We start from the raw sequence: 9,180 nt of genomic DNA, 5'->3' as shown, positions 1-9,180 counted from the left end.
GGTTGCAAAACCCAAGGGAGATGTGTGCTGTCAGGTGGCTTTTATGTTGAAAAATCTGAACTGAGACTGGCTCAGTGGGGATGCCCCTGGTGGAGGGGTCCATGCAAGGTCTAGTCTTCCTAAGTCCGTAGTTGCGGGCTGTGTGTGTGTGTGTGTACACATGCACGAGTCTTTTTTCAGTAAGTGAACCATCATGAAGGGCAGTGTGGGCGCTGGAGCTCCGGCATCAGCTGCCGTGTGTTATTTCTGGCTTTCTGCACCTGGGCAGCCTTGGCTTCGCGAGATGTTTGTTGTCACTGGGCAGCGCTGGCCACTTTGTAATCCGAATCTCTGGTGGTCACACGAAGGCTTGAACAAAGGTTTGCTTCACTCCTCGACGACGTCTGAACAGTTTTCTCATAAGAGACCTTGAAGCTGGTTTTCTTGGGTCTGTCAGCTGGATTTCCAGCCAAGGCTTTTGATCCACAAAAGGGCCATTCAGGGCTCGCCTCGGCCTTAATTAATCGCAGGCCCTTGGCTGGCGGGCCCTGCAGGGCTGAGAGTCCCGTCTGGTTTCCATCCCGCCCCGAGGCTGCACCCGCTTCACCAGCCCCCTGGGCGCTCTGTGCCCGTGGCCTCTGCTCAGACCCCAGCTGGCTCCTCTTGGGGCAGAATCAGAGCAAACAGGAGCCTCGGATGCCAGCTCGGGGACCAGCTTCCATGCCGGGAGGCCGTAGGCTTTCGATCCTGGACCTCACTCACTTCTAGGGAAAGGGGATGAGCACCGGGGAAGGCCCCACGAGCAAGGCTAGCTCGTGGGATGCACGTCTGTTCTGGCCAGGGATACAGCTCTTGGGACCCGTGTGGGTTCACAGCCCCGCTTCACTGTGCCATACTGCGGGACCTGGAGCAACTTCTTAACCTCTCTGTGCTTCCTGGATGCCCTGGAATGTGGTTATGACCACAGGTAACCACGTGTGGCCCTTGGCTCTCATTGCGTGAAAAATGCTTGCGGTCATCGCTGGAGCCTTGTTGGAGCCGTGACTCTGCCTGAGGCTCCTCGTGTTGGAGGGCACAGCTTGGTCATCAGAGATCACGTAAGGAAATAAATACCATTCTTTATCCGTGGCCCGCAAAGACATGAAAGGGCTCCAGTCAATCATGCCCAGCAGCCCAGCTCACTTCTCCTTCTCCTGGGCCTGGGCACTGCCACTTTCTTCCCCGGATGCCTTTCCATGCCTGAGGATCTTCTTTGGAATTCCTTCCCAATTTCCTTTATTTTAATTTATATTTATTTATTTGGCTGCGCTGCATCTTTATTGCGGCGTGTGAGATCCAGTTCCCTGACCAAAGATCAAACCTGGGCCCCCTAGGTTGGGAGCGTGGAGTCTTAGCCACTGAACCACCAGGAAAGTCTGGTTCTGTTTCTTGATCCTCAAACTCAAATGCCTCTCAAAGTAGGACACCCACCTGGGCAGGTGTAGGAAGCAGGGACACTGGGTCTATGAAGCCAGATTCTTCCGGAGCGAACCAGCTTTTGCCAGGTTAATTGTGCTTGGCCACTCAGTCATGTCTGACTCTTTTCGACCCCATGGACTGTAGCCTACCAGGCTCCTCTGACCACGGGATTCTCCAGGCAAGAGTACTGGAGTGGGTTTCCACGCCCTCCTCCAGGGGATCTTCCCAACCCAGGGATCAAACCCAGGTCTCCTGCACTGCAGGCATTCTTTACTGTCTGAGCCACCAGAGAAGCCCAAGAATACTGGAGTTGGTAGCTTATCCCTTCTCCAGGGGAACTTCCTGACCCACATTAATAGTTACGCTAATATTATTAATAAGAAATAAGGCTGGAACTTGAGCCCAGGTCTATTGATGCCCCAGCCCTTGCCATTGCATCAACAGGAGCAGGTGCAGAGGGCTTGTGTGAAGTCCCTTGGAGCCCGGTTGATGGTGAGGCAGAGTTTTCAGGGGGTGGTGCTGCCTTCCTGTCTTTGTAAAGGACCCAAAGCTCACCCCCAGCCCTCAGGACAAACACTCGGTTGATCTGACTCATTCCGAAGGCCGTGCCTACAAATCCAGAAATTGTTCACACAGCAAGAGTGACATAAGATTTCTTGCTTCTTGTGACAAGGCTTTTACTGGCATCAGCAGATCTTTACTGAGCACCCTGGTGATGACTTTCTTGGGTGCTGGGCAGTTCAAGGGAAACCGCTTTTGAAGACCAGCATTTTCAATTGGAAAATAAACAGAAATTCAAGAGCCCTGGAAGTGCCAAATGCTGATGGCAAGGTTTCTCCATGAGAGGAGAGTGGGCAGGTCAGCAAGGGCTGGAAATGGACAGAGAAGATTGGTTCCTGGGTGAGGAGAGCTTGAGCTTCAGAGGGTGAGGGGCGGGTGGGTGTGGGGTCGGAGGGGTGGCAGCAGAGGCTGGAAGGCTCAGCATGTTGTGTGATCCCCAGGAGATGAGCGGAATTGCAGCAGGAACGCAAAGTCCAAGTCAGCGCAGTGGGGACCCCGAAGGGCTCCCTATTTCGTCCGGAGCCGTCACTAGCACCAGCCCTGCAGGTGCACTTGTGAGTCCGGGGGCATTTGATCTGTGCTTCAAGCTCGTAGAGAAAGCACACTCCACACTGGGCTTTGCAGTCCTGGGACTCTGAATTTGGCACATGACAGACCAAACCAGAGCCTTGGAGGGGTTGGCACAGCAGTGGGCAGGCAGCTCTCTCCGCTCCCAGCCGCCTTCCCTGCGGACACACCTGCCCTGGGAGCTGTGCTCTGTCCCCAGTGAGCAGGGAGGCGTAGACAGCTCCCTCTGGAGTAGCGAGACCTGGACACGTCCATGCCCCTGGGAAGCTCGGTCTCCCCTGAGATTCGCCCACTTCAGCTGCATCAGAGTCACCTGAGGGAGGGACTCCACCTCTGGTGTCTCTGACTCCGCAGGTCTGGGTGGGGCCTGAGCATCTGCATGAATCTGACAACCTCCCAGGTGGTGCTGATGCCACTTGTCTGGGGACCACACTTTGAGAACCACTTGTCTAGGGGATTCCCTCATGGCTCAGACGGTAAAGAGCCTGCCCTCAGGGTGGGAGGCGTGAGTTAGACCCCTGGGTACAGAAGATCCCCTGGAGAAGGAAATGGCAGCCCTCTCTGGTATTCTTGCCTGGAGAATCCCATGGACAGAGGAGCCTGGTGGCTACACATATTCGATAGGATCACAGAGAGTCGGACATGGCTGAGCGACTACATGTTTTCATCTAAGACGGGGGTCCCAAATTTTGGATTCCTGACAATCATCTGGGTCTAGTTTCTGGAAATTTTAAAAAAGTTTTATTTACTTCTTGTTTTTGGCTGCGCTGGGTCTCCGTTGCTGCGCATGGGCTTTCTCTAGTCGGGGTGAGCAGGGGCTACACTCTCGCTGTGGTGCGTGGGCCTCTCACTGCAGTGGCCTCTCTTGTTGCAGAGCACGGGTGAGTGGGCTTCAGTAGTTGTGGCCCATGGGCCTAGGTGTCCCACGCACGTGGAATTGTCCTGGACCAGGAATCGAACCTGTGTCCCCTGTGCCGGCAGGTGGACTCCCAATCACTGGACCATCAGGGAAATCCCCACGGAGATTTTGATAAGTCTGCCATATATCAGGGTGAAAGTGAAAGTTGCTCAGTTGTGTCCGACTCTTTGCAACCCCAAAGACTACACAGTCCAAGGGATTCTCCAGGCCAGAATACTGGAGTAGGTAGCCTTTCTCTTCTCCAAGGGATCTTCCCAACCCAGGAATCGAACCCAGGTTTCCCACATTGCAGGCGGATTCTTTATCAGCTGAGCCGCAAGGGAAGCCCAAGAACACTGGAGTGGGTAGCCTATCCTTTCTCCAGCAGATCTTCCTGACGCAGGAGTCGAGCTAGGGTCTCCTGCACTGCCGGTGGATTCTTTACCAACTGAGCTATGAGGGAAGCGCCAGCTACCAGGGAAGCCCTGAGCTGGGGCAGATGCATGCATTTTGATGATGTTGCTGGGGACTCTGGGATTTGTGAATCTCTGGCTTACGGGGGGTGAGGGGGGTGGTGCTTGTTGCTACAGCTCCCCAGCCTCCTCCCCAGCCTCCTTCCCAGCCTCTTCCCCAGCCTCCTCCCCAGCTTCCTCCCCAGGTTCCAAACCTGCATCTGTAACATGCGGCCCTCTGACTCTCACGGGCCAGATGATGCTGGTTGGGGAGACAGACTGGGAGTCGCAGCTCCTACGTCCTGAGGGAGGAAGCATCTGTTGTCCCTTTGTCAAGCCCTGGGTGTCTCCCACCTCCCTCTGCCAGCTCTCCTCTTCCACAGCAGCAGGGCAGCCACTGGCATGGATTCAGGAAGTGCCCATTGTCCACTGTGTTTTGCCTGGCACGTAGTGAGTTGCCCACACCCTTCGGTATTCTCAACAATGGAAATGCCCAGCAGTGTGGGGAAAATGTTGACCTTGTTCAATCTCATCAGGGCTGGGTCCTGCGCCTCCCAGTGTTCCCTGCCCCACCCTCACTTCCCCCACTCCAGCCTCAGCTGCTGTTGACTGTTTCAAAGGAGTGACTGCTTGCAGCACTTCTGGTCCTTACCTCCAACAGCAAGAAAGCAGAGATGCGATCCAATACGGCTAATGACATGCCTGCCGACGCTCATGCAAGCACGTGCCCTGGGATTCTTGCTCCTCTTTCTTGTGCAAGGCTGATGCAACCTCCCAACACCCCCCCCCCCCCCCCCCCCCCCCCCCGACCCCAGCATTGAGGAGATTGGAGGCCGCTAAATATGCGCACTTGCAAAACTGTGCCGTTTAAACAGGATCTGGTTTCCTAAGCAAAATGTTCCAGCTACACCCCATGCAATTCTGTGACAATACTTCGGGGAGATTCCTTCAAGGAAGTCCTACAGACTTCAGAGGGAGATTTCAGAGGTTAGAGGGCAGGGGAGACAGGGCAAAGGGCTGTGAGGCTCTATTTTGGAGCAGTCACGACTGCAGAACACAGAGGAAGAGAAACACAGACTTGGTCGCTTAGACGGTAAAAAATCCGCCTGCAGTGCTGGTGACCCGGGTTTGATCCCTGGGTTGGGAAGGTCCCCTGGAGGAGGGCATGGCAACCCACTCCAGTATTCTTGCCTGGAGAATCCCATGGACAGAGGAGCCTGGCTACAGTCCATGGGATCACAAAGAGTCGGACACGACTGAGCGAGTAGCACTTTCACTTTCAACCCAGACCCACCCAGAAAGTGGAAGCCTGTGCTCTCTCCCCCTACTAGGCAGAAGCAAGCAGTGTGGGTGAGAAGAGAGCTCAGGACGGGGAGCAAGCCCCAACCTGGCTTCCCCCACCCCTACATGAGTAGAATCCCTCAGTTTCTGCATCTGTGAAATGGGAGGGAAATGTCTCTCCGGCTCCCTGTTGAGGGAGACCTGGGAGGATGCAATGTTTGAAGCTGGTTTCCCGGGAGGTTTGGCATCACCAGGCTGCCAGCAGGGCGCTCCCTGGTAGCAGTAGCTGGGAGGAGGCACCCTTTTCCACCCCCAACGCCCTCGGGTGTCAGATATTAGTGGGGAATTCTTCCGGAGAGGCCCGAGGACTCTAAAGGCAGCAGTTCCTCAGGAAATGAAAATGCTTCCTGGCCTTTTGTGTGCATTTTTAAGACTATCCTGGAGGAAGTGGGTGGCGGGCGGGGCGCCTCCCTGTTTGTTATTTTCACTGATGCTATTTCTCCTTTCCTGGCTGACCTGGCATCTTCAAGGTCACCCGGGCAGAAGATGGGGAGATGCCACCATACTGTGAGAAAGCAAGGGGACCCCTCAGGCCAATAAACAGGCGTGCATTTGTCCTAACGATCCTTGTTACTGGTGTCCCACCCTCCCAAATTCAGACAGAGGGGGACACAGAGACGGGTGAACTCGGAGGCGGGTACATAGAGCGCGTGCACCGCGCAGGCTGGCGCGAAGGATGCTTGGGCAGAGGGCAGAGGTCGCCAGGGTCCTGGCTTAGGTCTGCAGGACACCTGGGCTGAGCGATGCTGGGCAGGAACACGTGTATTTCTTTGCTTTGGTTTATTTATTTTAAAAATGGCAAGATCTCCAATGTGTTAGCCTTGCAGTTACAGGGTTCTGGGGCCATGGCTCACACAGCGTCTGTAAAACTGTTCAGAGAGAATGAAATATTTACATAACCGGCTCTCTCTGCCCTGCAGAAAAGCTCAGAATCATTTAGTCACTGTAAAGTGTGAAGGTGGCGAAAATGCTGATGGAAGCCCAAGGAGCATCCCTAGAGTCTCAGCTGCTTATTGGCTCACAGGTTGTGGGGCAGCCTCCGACCCAGGCCCTGGGGTGTGTCCCTGGCTCTGTGAGCTTGACTCTTGACTAGGGCAGGGGTTCTGCCTTCTGGTGCTGTGACACCTTTGAGGAAGCCTGTTAGCTCCTTATTAGGATAATGTTTTTAAATGTATAAACTAAAACACTCGGGATTGCAAAGGAAATCAGTTTATCTTCTCTGGTGGCTCAGATGGTAAAGAATCTGCCTTCAATGCAGGAGATCCAGGTTCGGTTCCTGGGTTGGGAAGATCCCCTGGAGAGGGGAAAGGCTACCCACTCCAGTATTCTTGCCTGGAGGATCCCATGGACAGGGGAACCTGGCAGGCTATGGTCCATGGAGTCGTAAAGGGTCAGACGCGACTAACAAGGAGGAAAGATACAGTTATCAAATTTTTCAAAATGTGCTCTTGTTTAAATGTGTTTTGTAATAAGATCTACCAGCGGTTCTGATAACCGTTCTAGTTTGAAAGTGGTGGGAGATTATTCTGAGATTTGCACACCAAGTGTAATGTTAGATCAAAGTATCTGCTGTTTCTAATCCATGACCAGGTACCAGGGTCTGTTCGTGCTGTGTTGCAGCCATTCATGATGGAAAGAAATGCTAACTTTCAGTTGGAGATTAGTGAAAATATGAATGTCATTATTTTCCTATGCAGTTTCAAAGACTCCCTAAATTCTGTCCATAGACACTCCTGACTAGGACCCCCTCGAACTAGAGCTCATTTACCAGGAATGTCTGCCTGGCTTCCTGCAACCGTGCTGTGCTCTTCTTCACCTCCCTCCACCCCTTCCTCTCTCCCTTCCTTCCCCACTGTTTTCCCAGCCTGATATGAGAAAGCCCTTAAAAAATATTTCTGGAAGGAGTGAATTCGTTCAATTGGAGGCATGTGGGGAGGTCGTGTTATGAGCCCAGGGCTGTGTAAGGTGATGGTTTAAAGAAAGCGCTCCACCCAAGTCCTTGCTCTCCACGTGGAGCTCCGCAGTTGGGCCGTGGTCCCCGCTGGCCAGGATTGGAGGCAGCCGGGTAGGAAGCCTGCAGTAGAGCTTGGGGTGTGAATGCAAGTTCCAGGCTCACCACCTGTGCGACACTTTTTTTTTTTTTTTAAATTTGCAGCGTGAAGTAAGTCAGAAAAACAAATACCGTATATTAACGCATGTATAGGGAATCCAGAAAAATGGTACTGATGAATCTATTTTCAGGGCAGGCATGAAGACAAAGACATATGTAATGGACTTGTGAGCACAGTGGGGGAAGGAAAAGACGGGACAAATGGAGACACACATACACTGTCATGGGAAAATAGGCGGCTAGTGGGGGCTGCTGCGTAACACAGGGAGCTCAGCTCTGTGCTCTGTGACAACCTAGACGGGTGGGATGGGGTAGCTGGGAGAGAAGCTCAAAAGCGAGGGGATACACGTATACAGATAGCTGATCCATGAGGTTGTATGGCAGAAACCAAGGCAACATTGTAAAGCAAATATCCTCCAATTAAAAAATAAAAAAATTGAGATATGTCAATCATTGACATATTGTGTAAGCTTAAGGTGTATAACACATAGCTTTGATACATTTATGTTACAGTGTGATTGCTACTGTAGCATTAGCTAAAAGTTCCATCACATCCCATAATTATCATGTCTTCTAGTCCCTCCTGACCTGTCAAGTCCACACCTGTTAAGAGGTGAGGCACGCAGGAGCTGCCCATGGGTGGTCCAGGTCAAATGAACTGATGCATTGGGTATGCTTAGAACATTTAGCACATGGTCAGGGTGACCAGTTGTCACATTTTCCTGGCGCTTCCTGGAGGCACTGAGGCTCACTGAATACTGCCTGGAAAATCCCATGGACGGAGGAGCCTGGTAGGCTGCAGTCCATGGGGTCACAAAGAGTCGGACACGACTGAGCGACTTCCCTTTCCCTTTCCAGTATTAAAAACCTCAATAGACCCAGGCAAAGGGGAATGAGTTGGTCACCCAATGAGTTCTCAGCAAGTGTTAGTTACCATCACCCTCTTGGGTGGTGTTGGCATGGTGCAGGAGGAAAGGAAAGGGAAGTGATGTGAAGGGTGGGAGGTTGCTAGCCTGACCTTCAAGGAGAGGCATCCCTGTAGGATTTTGATCTTCTTTGCAATTATCTTAAAAGGATGCCCACTCTTTGTGACCCAATTTAAAATGGAATGCCTCCAAAAACAGAAGGCATAAAGTCCAAGCCTCAGCATGACAAATGAAGAGGTTGAGAGGGAGACCCAGGCACCACTCACAAGGGTCCCATTTCACCAGGGACCTCCGAAGCTGGCAACACCTTGCCTGGGGTTCTGGAGCTTGGATAGTTTGCTGTGACAACAGGCTGACTGGTGAGTGAAACTGCTTCGTTTTACAGACCCACAGTTTTGGGGATCTCTTTGAGGATGTAAGTGTTGTAACAGCAGGATTCCATTCTGCAGGCTGTTATTTCAGTGGATTTGTAGCAGTTTCTATCCCCACCTGCCAGGTTCTGTTAGCTGGTGCTGAAAGATGGAAGAGTCAATATTCTAACCTTTGCTTCCTGAACATATGAACACTGAGCTCATGGAAATGCAGATGTGCCGGGGTCCAGCCCCGGTGGACCCAGGGAATTCGAAGGTGGGGATGGCGTCAGTGTCTTTGGAAACAACTTATTTAATTACAGATAGAGAGGGATTAGAAAATTAGCAGAGAAAAAGAGGCTGAATAACTTCATTCACATGGAATACCAACCACCACCTATGTAGGCTGCAGGCGTTTTCCTGTTCTCCCGAAGGAGGAGGCACTGAGGCCCCCCCCCCCCCCCCCCCCCCCCCCCCCCACCCCCCCCACCCCCCCCACCCCCCCACCCTGGTCACCTCCCCAGACAGCACGAGGCGG

The sequence above is a fragment of the Ovis aries genome, chromosome 1, assembly GCF_016772045.2.
Source record: "Ovis aries strain OAR_USU_Benz2616 breed Rambouillet chromosome 1, ARS-UI_Ramb_v3.0, whole genome shotgun sequence".
Taxonomy (NCBI): Eukaryota; Metazoa; Chordata; class Mammalia; order Artiodactyla; family Bovidae; genus Ovis; species Ovis aries.
The sequence above is the reverse complement of the archived record's forward strand: the minus strand, read 5'-3'. Positions refer to the sequence as shown.